Raw genomic sequence first — 10,836 nt, 5'->3', positions numbered from 1 at the left:
TTGTGGCTTCTATGGTAATAAAAATAATTCAGAAATAAGCCTTATCTTTAAGAATAGAGTTTACTTTGTTCAGACCTGCCAGGCAGGGCACATGCAGTTCTCTGATGTTCAATTTTGACTCATCTACAGCTACTTTTTGTCTCTGTGGGCACTGGAAGAATGAATGAGGAGCTTTCAGTATACAACTGCAACAAAGAATCTCACCTTCCTGACATGATTTACTTTCTCCTCACAGCTTGGCAGCATCCCTTTGGTTTGAGTGCTGTGTGTCCTCTACATTAATCTTGCTGCTTGCCAGCCTGCAGAGTGTACCCAGCTCTGCTCTGCTCAGACCACCCTGCACGCCTGGCCCTGCTTCCAGCAGCTTTCTGGACGTGCCTTCAGTTGGCCTTCAGCCTGCCTGGTGTGTCACACTGTACAGTGGATGCAGCACACAGGTGAAGCAGAAAGTTTATTTTCTCTTTCCAGCTTTGGCTGCCAGCCAGGTGTACTGAGCAACCAGACTTGCAGTGAACACCTTGATCCTAAAATCCCCCTTTTCCCAGGCACCATTTCTGGGACTATCACAGCAGCAGTGACTCGCTGCCACCTTCTTGTCCCTCAGTTCTCTTTGTTCATGAACAAAAAAATCTCTACTAGAACCTGTTTTCTCTGTAGCAGGCCCTTGTACAGCTGACTGCACAGTGACCTGGCACTGCTTCTGATAACACTGCTTCTGATAACAGCTTCTGATATCACAAACTGACATATAACCTCATGTCCCTAACACTGCTGGGTCTGTAAAAGGCTCTGCTGACTTGTATCCTCTCTCAATGGTGTGTCCCGGGTGACCTTTTCCCAAGTGGTTTCACAAGGCTGGGGTTTCCTCTCTGCACTTGGAGATGCTCTGCCTGCCATACCACTGGTTCATCACCACGGGCGTGGTCTGCAGCTTGTGCTGGCTGTGGTTTCTGCCCAGCTGCTTTCCTGCCCAGAGCAGCAGCAGACACTTGTCTGGCATCTGTATGGAGTGGCCCAGTGGCTGTTCCCATCTCCTCCTCATTCATTGCCTGTTTCTCTTTCTCCTGGGGCTTTATCTCCACATGCTTGGCTTCTTCTTGCTTGCTTTTCTGCATCTCCCTCTAATTTGGGTTTATGTTTAGCTTCCTGATTTCTGGAAGAGAGAGTTGATACTTGGCTGGACAAAGGCCAGGAGGGAGCTGGAGGTGGTGCCTTTATGGACCAGTTGGAAAAGAATTCAGTTCATCAAAGGAACAAGGAGGTGATGAGTGATGGAGTTGCCACTTCCAGAGGATCAAGCAACACAACAAGGATTTCCCCATCCCTTCAACCTAATCTTCTGTAAGTCACATGCATCTCTCAGCAAATGTACTTATTAAACCCTAATTAACGACGTCTTGGTGGTTTGGAAGGCGCTCTCCCATCCAGCCCACTCACTGCCATGTAATGATAACTTTGACTTCACTGATTATCTTTAACATCACCAACTACTAGTCAGGGATGGCAGCATTGCTTAAAATGATAAAAAAGTTGATAAACCTTCACTCCTTCTCTCGTTTCAGGGAGAAAAGCAAGCCCTTCATTAAAGTGCTAAGACCACTTTAGTGATAAAGAAAGAGCAGCAGAAGAAATGGGGTGAGCTGAATCTGGACTAACTGAGATGGGAAGCTCAGGTGATATTTGCAGCTATAGCCATGGGTGGTTTGCACCAGTGTGTTCCTCATTCCTCTGAGGTGTTCAATGTACCTGCACTACAAGGCTTCTTAACCTGTTCCAAATCTTTCTAAAATTGTTTCAGCTTCTGCCTGCAAATTACTGAATTCTAGTGTAATTGATTTAAGGAAGGGTTAAATTGGGTTAAGTACATCTCCATTATGTATTCTTACTACTTTAATTAGGTCAATTTGAAAATAATTTAGAAAAGTTGCACTGACTGGTTTAGTTAATGTAGATCAGAGTCCAGATAGGATGAAAGAGCAAAATAATTCATTCAGTCATCAATTCATCATTTTTTATGGCCAGATATCAGATGGTCTAAATTCATGGTTTTGTTAAGCCCAGCTGTGCTGGAGCATACATATGTGCTGGGAATTTAATGAGCTGAATTTGAAACCAGCTTTTTCCACCATGCTGCCTTAGACTCCAGCCTGGCTGGGTTTGGTCTCCTCGTTTCTGAGGAGAAGCTTGCTAGAGGTGTTGCCAGCAGCCACAGAGTCAGCAGCCTTAGCACCAGCCTGTAACTCTGTAGCCCTCAGCTGGCTCCACCAGGACACTTGCTGAAGCAAGAACCACCCTGCTTTGTACACTGCCAACACCCTGATGGCACAGTCACCTGGTGAGGGTCAGACCTGAAGCCTAAAGCAGCCTTATGGCCTTTGAGGAGGGGATGGAGAGGAAAGCACTTCCAGAATCACCTGCACTGCACTGGATGGTGGTGGATCCAGAGGCAGGGAAGACCATCACATGGTGCTTACTCTAAATTCAGCTTTCCACTGCAAGGATAACCCAGCACCCCAACCATTAAACCTAAATAGGAAGGATAATAGTGAAGACTGAAGGAAAGGGAGAGACCATTTGTTCCACCACCTGCCTCAAGCCAGGACTAACTATGGCAATGGCATTTCTGAGTAGCTAAACCTGCCAGAAAAGAGATGAAGGTGATGGAAAAGAGAAGCTGTGAGGACCACTGGGCAGAAACTCTGGGGTTCTTATCTCCCAACCCAGCAGTCTGGACAAAGAAGTCAGTGAAATAGAAGGCTGCACTGAACCCTGGGGCAAGGCAAAATCACAGGGCCAGGCTCAGAAAACCAGGAAAACCCCGTGGCTGGCTACAAGGGTCTTTAGCATGGTCATGTTCCCCAGAAACAGCAAGGGAGACCAAGGCAGTGCATAACAGCACAGAGACATCCTTCTGAAAGCTCATCTTCCCCCAGAGCTGTAGCAGCTTGGGAGGCAAAACCACTGAGCAAAGATACAGTTCCTTGTGTTTCAACACTGTCAGTGTCAATGGCCAAAGACTGAGAAAATATAAAGAAAATATTGAAGCAACCTCATGACTTAAAAGATTTGGGGTTTTTGTGGTGGTGCAAAGCACAGGGACTGCATTTGGCTTGGTTAAGTTGTGGCAGGAGCTGCTCTCTGACACCACTGGTGTGCAGATGATGGTGTGCAGTGTTATAAAAGGAAACTCTTGTTGGTGTGTATTGGGTGAAATTATATTGCCCTGAACCAGCATCAAACAATTTTAAAGTGCCACCATAAAATCAGCCTGATGTCTCCTTGCCACAGCTTCAAACAGCCACACACAACCAGCTCAGGCACAGGGTTTCATCTGGCAACCCCAGAAAAATACCTACCCTGGGTCCACAACCCAGTATAACTTTCCAACAGCACCACTAAAAAACAGGGCAGGCAGAGGGTGATCCTTTCTCTGTTGTTATTTCCCAGACCTTGGCCATAAGTGATGGAAGGATTTCCTGAAGCAGAGGCTGAGGTGACCAGGCCTGTGGGCCCCAGAGCTCCTGAGGGCCCTGCCCTCTATGAACTGGCCTAATCTCTTCTTAAAGCCCTTCAGAATTTTCATCACTGACAGATCTTGTGGCAAGGATTTCCTTGGTTTAATGGTGGCTGAGTGTGAAATGGTTTCATTTTATATGAGTAAAGCTGTTTCTTGCCAGTGTCCTCCAAAGGCAAAGCCTGCAGTGTCTGGGTGAGAGCCCTGGTGCTGCTGCTGGGATGGAGGATGTTCAAACAGCAAGGGTCGAGTTCCATGTGCTCAGCAGCTGTTAAAAAATCTGTGTGGGTAAGGAATGGGAATTTGGGAAATCGTTCACCTGACACTTGGGCCACAGTATGAATGAGCTGCAGGGGAAGTGAGAGGTTGTTGCCATGGTGCACCCATCTGCCTCGGGCTGGGCGTTTCATATCAAACCTGGAACTGGGGAGGGAAGCCAGAATATCCCAGGTCAAATTTTGCATGATTTTTCAGGTGTGTGTTTCTCCATTGAATGCAGATACACCAGAGAAGGAGCCTTTCCTTATAGATAGTCAATAATTAAACATTACCCCAGAACTGGTGGTTTTGAATTCTCAGCCAAATAAGTGTTTGGGAAAAATACTCCAGGTGATTTTTGTCTCTCCTCTCTGGGTGGTTGGATCAACTTGTTCTCCACACTCAGCCAAACTTTCCAGCTGCAATGTGTAAACCTTATCATGAATCACATTTTCCATAGCTTTCCATCACTCAGATGTGTCTTTTCCAATGAAAGCTCTGGTTTTCCATCCTTAGCAGAGCCAGAAAAGACACAGCATTAGATTATCCCAGGAAATTCCTCCTTTGCTCCATAGTCAAACTGGATTTAAAGGCATCCACATGTGCAGTGCCATGAGGAAATCAGTCTCAGGTGCTCCACAACTGCTCATTCCCAGACTTGCAAAGGCACCATGACTAAACTGTCCTGTTGCACACAGTGTCAAAGCAATTGAGCTGACAGGTATTCAGGCAAATTTCAAGATTGTTTGCATAGAGTTATTGCTCTGCAAAGAAATCACTGTGATTAACTTCTTCATTACTGGGAAGTCATTTATTTGTATTTGTATGCATGCTCAGAGCTGCACAGTTTGTTTAAAGCTGGATTGCTGGGTCCAACACTTCTATTCTGATTTCCTCAGGAATATTATTTGCATCTCAATCTTTCATGAAAAGTTAAAGTGATGCATTAAAAAATATGTATATTGACATACATATATAAGCACACATACATACATTTAGACCATAGTTTGGAGATAATCTGTTGTGCTTTTGCTAACAAAAAGGGACCGCATTGAGAATTTTTAAATAATTAATTTTAAAAAGAGGAAGGATCCACGAGAACACAGTGTCTCTTCTAAGAGCCATAACAAAGGGTTTGTGTCTCAACTTAGGAGCAGGACTTTTAAAAATAGCATGGTGCACTACAAATAGCCCATCATTGTCCTCACTGTATTCCTAAGCCTGTGTGCAAACTGCCTGATGTTTCAGAGCTGGGACCTGACAGAACCCAACCATAAAGTGTCCCTGGAGAAGTTCTCATCTGCCTCCTATCTCTCCCACCTGCTGCCTGGAGCAAAACATGGGAGCACAGCATGATGGAGCAAGTAAACAGGTTGGAATAGGAAGAGAAAGCAAAGTGCTTGCAAAGCTCTGTGCAATTAGGGGCTGGTCCTGAGAAGTGAGAAGAGCTTCAAAATCTGCCTGCTCATTTGTAAATTGTTGTCAGCGCATGCAATATTTAATTGAATATCAGCTACTGGCAGTGTCCCCATTGATAGGGGTAATGGTAATTGTTTTAAACTAAAAGAGGGTCAATTTGCATTAGGTATAAGGAAGAAGTTTTTTACAATGAAGGTGGTAAACCCCTGGCACAGGTTGCCAAGAAAGGGGGTGGATGCCCTATCCTCAGAAACATGCAACATTCAGGTGGGACAGGGCTCTGAACAACCTGGCCTAGCTGAGAATATCCCTGCTTATTGTGGGGTTTGAACTAGGTAATCTTTAATGGTCCCTTGCAACCCAAATCTTCCCATGATTCTGGGATTCTTTTTCATGAGCTCTGCTGGGAAGGAGTAGTTTTTATTTAAAAATGTGGAGTCCCTCTCCAAGGTAGCCTGCTGCACATAGGGACATCTCACAGCCACTGTGAGGGTGTGAGCAGCACTGGGGCACTGCTGTCCTGCACACACCTCCACAGAGGGGAAGAGAAGAAGCAGCTCTGCTCTGCTGCCCTTTGCTCTGCTCAGTTGGCACACACTGCTTGCAGAGCAAGGTGGTGGGTTTGGGCTGGCTCTGCTCAACCCTCTGCTCACTGCAACTGGGATTAGCAGGGTGAAATCCTGCCTAAGGCACAACTGAAAGAATATTTTTGAACAATGTACAAATATACATATAAATAACTAATATATATATTTATATTATAAGAATAAAGGTTAACACAGCTCCTTGCATCAGGATCCACACCAGCAGTGAGGAAATGGGAGCAGAAAGCCCTTTCTGCACTTCTGCTGAGAAAGGTACTCTCCTGCCCTTCTGCTTTCCCTTCCTCCTCCCTGCTGAGCACCACCCATGCTGGGCTCTAACTCAGCATTGAAATGCCCTAACTGGCATTTAAGCTCTGGATTAAGTCAGTACCAAATCTTCATCCCATGTTTCCTTTTTTTTTGCCTCTGCAAGCCCTGTCCTGTCCCCTGTCCTGGCATGTTTTAGGCCTAGGAGGTGATTTCAAACAGCTCTGACAAAGGAGTGGACGTTTGGGGGTTTAATTAATGAAAAGCAGCAAGGGCCAGATCAGCAGCAGGACAATCAGCTGCACATCATATCCTCAGCATGTGTTGACTCACAGCCCAGAAATGGGAGACAGGCATTGGAGGTGATGCCTGAGTCATGGCTAACCCCCTGAGAGGTGGTGGGAAGGATGGGGATGCAGCCAGAAATGTTTCAAGAGGGACACTAAAGAAGGTGCAGAGCCAGAGGACTGAAGGTCATTGGGAATTCAGGACATCTCAGCCTTTGCTGACCCCTCTCTGGTGCTGTGGAGAGCTGTGCTGGCTATCAGCCCTCTCTGATGTTACCAAGGTAAATTCCATGTATTGATTTATCCCAGACAGTAAAACTTCACCTCTGGGTCTCATGTTTTGTTCTAGAAAGTAATAATTAACTCTCTCATCTCACACTGGGTACAAAGGCCTGGCCACTTTTTGAGGGCTGTGGGAGCCAGGCTCACCCAGCAGTGCAGGGGAGTTTGGAGAGGGTGGACATTGACCTTCTTCACCACAATGAGCCAGCATTTGCTATTCACATCTTTAGCAGCAGATTTTCCAAGCAGGAAAAGGTAATCCTTACCTGGGAAAGGCACTGCCTGGCAGCTCCCACCAAGCCAGAAGAGTGGTGACAGGGTGGGGTGGCTTAGGAAGGCAATGGGTGACAAAACCTCTTTGTCAGAGCTGTCAGCAGGAGGTTGTTGGCCACAAAAGTGGCTCAGGACAGTCTACCTCATACACCCATGGCTACAAACCCACTTGATGGTTTGAGCTCTTGTGTTTTGAAAGCCTGTAGTATCTGGACTTCCATCTTTCCATTGAAAAGAGGATTTCTGATTTGCCTATCAGAAACTCAGCTCATGAGTTCTTCTGTTCATTCACCTGTCCCTTTCAATCTACCAAGGTCTTAAGTACTAATTAAATGAGGTATTTTCTTCTTTTTATTGTTAATGATGTCAGATATTCATATTCTGAGCCTACTTGATACCATAATATTTATTAAAGGTAACATATTTGAGTTTACTTTGTTTTCTGCCTTTAATGATCTGGGCTCTTATGGTGAAGTCCTTAATGGTAACCATCACAGTACAAAATTTCTTTAAAAAAAAACAATCCCAAATGTTTTCAAGGAATTAAAACTCTGAGAGAATTCCCCCAACACCACATGACATAAAAGACTTTTACCACCACAGGCATCATCTAAACTGAGAAAAAATAGAAAAGGTCAAGGGTTGCACTCAATGAACTTGGAGGTCTTGTCCAACCTAAATGATTCTATGAATCATTTTGAACATTTCCTTTAAAAGAATACCCATGAATCCCAGGAGGATAAAATATTTGCCTCACATGGCTTTGTTGGACTGTGTGGAATTAAACCAGCCACCAACTTAGAGTCCCAGTCAGAGGGGTCCTGGGAAACACAGACCCCAGGGCTGTAATGTTGGGATTAGCTGCAATGGACAAATCCCAGCCTGGCTTTACACTCCATGGCCTGACCAGGTGCATGTGCCATCAGTCATTCACTCTCCATGCAGGTCTCCCATTTCATCCCCAAAATGAATGAGAGGACTCATTCTCATAAATAGCTTAGTGTGGAAACAGTTTGGTATGACAGATGTTGGCAGGAAACAGAAAAAAAGAAAAAACAAACTAATTTCAGTTCCTTGAATTTGACACAAAGGAAGGGAGGGACAGGTTTCTGTGCTGATAAGAGAGGGGGAAGCTTTTGGGCAGCACAAGGGGAAGGCAGCAGTGACCTGTGCCCTCCCTGGCAGCAGCACAGGGCACCGCGCTCCCCCTGCCCAGAGCAGCAGCCCCAGCAGCAGCTTGGACAGGCCAGCATGAATCACAGGAGTGGCAACCCTGTCATGGCCTTCTGGAAAGGATTATCACCACCAAGCAAGGGCGAGGCTTTTGGGAAACTGGGGTGCCAGGAACACAGCAGGGAAATGCAGTTGAGCTGGACATGGTTAAGTTTGACCTGGCTGGAGATTGAGCTGCAAGAACTGTTTGTCCAAGCCAAAGCCACACCTATGAAACCTCTGCAAGTGGAAGGTAATGCTAAGAGAGGGAGACTCTAAAAGCACTGCCAGGGGAGGACTTGGCTTCCAGGGGCCAACAGAGAGAGCTGAAGCCACTTGGTGACAGAGTTGGGTCAGTGAGAGCCCTGTGGTGAAGGTAGAAGGGTAGATCCTCTCTGTGCTCCCACCACATGCTTTGTGCCACCCAGTTGCTGCTGGCCTGTTCAGCTGAAGCACATCCATGGGCATGATCTGTCTCTGCTGGAGGAAGATGAGTTTGTCCTGATTTGGGTGTACCAGAGATAACTGAGCAGATCTGCAGCATGGTGGTTGGAGGTGTGGAAGCATCACACCTTAAAAGAGCTGTTTCAGCAGCTCTTTCCTCCTCAGAGCTCTGGACCAGCCCCAAAACATGAGGCAAAGCCAAAAGTTTCTTCCTGAGCTCTGATTTCCGTGGCAGGCTGAGGGCACTGCCCTGGTTTGTAGCCTTATTTACACTCAGGAGGCTACTGGGGCTAAAATGCGTCTCAAATTCTGCATCTTCCACAAGTAACCCTGGCTGCCAGGCAGAACAAATACAGTATAACAGAAAGCAGAAAAACCCTGTATCAAAATGTTGCACAGAGCATTGATTTCTTTTTTTTTTTCAAGGGACAGACCTGGGATTTTTCTGCAGAGCTGTTGTGCTGCCAGCATACAATTTGCTCTACTTGCCCTTTTGGTTTTAATGCCCCATTAATAATGCATCTCAGTATTTATTGCAGTTTGCATTAGTGTTCCACTGTTATTTCTTGATCACTCATTATTCTGTCTGTAGTGCCAGGCAGGGCTCCAAAACCCAAACAACAGCAGGAGTGTTACTACAGACCAAGCCACGGGCCCCACCAGACCCAAAGCAGCTCCACAGAGGGGGATCATTTATCTTCCCAAAGCTGGCAGGGCACACTGCACCTAGGAAAACAGGAACAGCTCTACATCCTCTCCATCTCTGTGATCAGACCTAGAACTTTTCCAGGGCAGTTTGGACAGTCAGCTCTGTCGAGGGATCTAAGCCAGGAAACTGTAAAACATCATTAATGAGCAGCTTGCTTAACCCTGGCTGTGTAGAGTCCAGTGTAACAGGAGCAGGAGCAGGAGCAGACTGGGGATGGCTCTGGCTGACAGCTCAGTTCATCAGGGCAGGCCTCTGTGGAGGATGCTCTAATGATGCTTCTTCCCTAATCAATTTTGCATTCTGAAAAATGCTGCTCAGCTGCCCTTTGACCTTGCAGCCAGCGGGGCTCTGTGGGTACCTTCATTTCCCACCCTACAGCCCTCTGAGCAGCCCCGTGGAGCTCAGCATCCAGGACTGGGTATCACAGTACTGGTGTTCAATTCCCACTGGGAGCACCTTCAGGCCTCCTCAAACCTGTACTGCTCAGTAAATCAGAATTAATACAGAAAGGCAGTGCTGAAGGAGGTGGGGGGTTGCCTCACAGGGGAGTTACAGTGCTCACAGGGCTTCATAACTCTCTTATTCCTGAGGACTTACCACCTCTGTCTTTCTCATCACAGGAAAATGCCTTAAATCCTGGAAAAGACCTAACTGCAATACTGTTTTGAGGATTTCACTTTGCCCTTCTGCATGAGGCTGCACAAACAGAAGGAGAAAGGTTTCTCTGGCTCATCACAGGAAAATGCCTTAAATCCTGGAAAACATCTAATTGCAATAGTGTTTTGAGGCAGGATTTCCTTCTGCCCTTCTGCATGAGGCTGCACAAACACAAGAAGAAAGGTTTCTCTGGTCTTCCAAGAAAGCCCTAGCTTCCCCTCTCTTCCTCTGGGAATGGAGCTGACCTCCTTCTGCCCTTGTCCCTGTGAACAGCGTGTTCTTTCCAGCAGCAGCAAGGAGCTTTGGAGCAATAAAATAGAAATTTTACTGTAGTGGTGGTTAGTGCACTCTGGAGGGGGGTTTGAAGCCCCCCAGGGCACTGCAGGGAGCCCAGAGCAGGGCTCCTGTGTCCTCAGTGACTGCCTGGGCTCACAGGCATGACCAGACACAGGTCACTGTCTCTTCCCTGGGTGCTCTGTCAAAGAACTCACCTTTGCTCTCTTTTAATTGTATTATCCACAAAACAAAGCAAAGCTCAGGGGTCTTTAGGTTGAAGCATCATCCATGCAAAGCAAAGCAGGGACTGATGAGGCACGAAGTTCCTGCTGTTCCCCTCTGGCTGAGGGAGTTGGTTGCCATGCAGGAAGCTGTGGGAGGCAGAGCTCATTCTCGCCCACCCCTTCACATCCACCCCAAAGATCAAGACTGCCACTTTCAGCTCCAAAACCTTCAAAACACTTTTTGGATCTCAGCCCTCAAAGGCAGTCCTCACAAGTTCTCCCATCTGACCTAATCCCAGAGAAAGATTTTTGTTCTGGCTTCATCCGCCTGCTGCCAGCCACGTCCTGGAGCACGGCCTGGTCACCACAGTCTGACCTTGTGGGAAGTGTCCCTGAGCTGCCACATGCTCTCCCACTTGCCAAATTCCTC

The 10,836-nt window shown here is 46.7% G+C and overlaps 1 long non-coding RNA gene across 1 annotated transcript; it reads left to right on the top strand.

The window, feature by feature from the left end:
* The first annotated feature begins 5,969 nt into the window (after window positions 1–5,969).
* On the top strand, window positions 5,970–10,181 carry LOC120509405. The gene is made up of 3 exons (XR_005629253.1): window positions 5,970–6,048; window positions 9,870–9,967; window positions 10,090–10,181. It is a non-coding gene; the product is annotated as an uncharacterized LOC120509405 (long non-coding RNA).
* The last annotated feature ends 655 nt before the right edge of the window (window positions 10,182–10,836 follow it).

Source organism: Passer montanus, unplaced genomic scaffold (assembly GCF_014805655.1).
Source record: "Passer montanus isolate IOZ18808 unplaced genomic scaffold, ASM1480565v1 scaffold51, whole genome shotgun sequence".
NCBI classification, from domain to species: Eukaryota; Metazoa; Chordata; class Aves; order Passeriformes; family Passeridae; genus Passer; species Passer montanus.
This window is presented reverse-complemented; position numbering and strand designations above follow the sequence as displayed.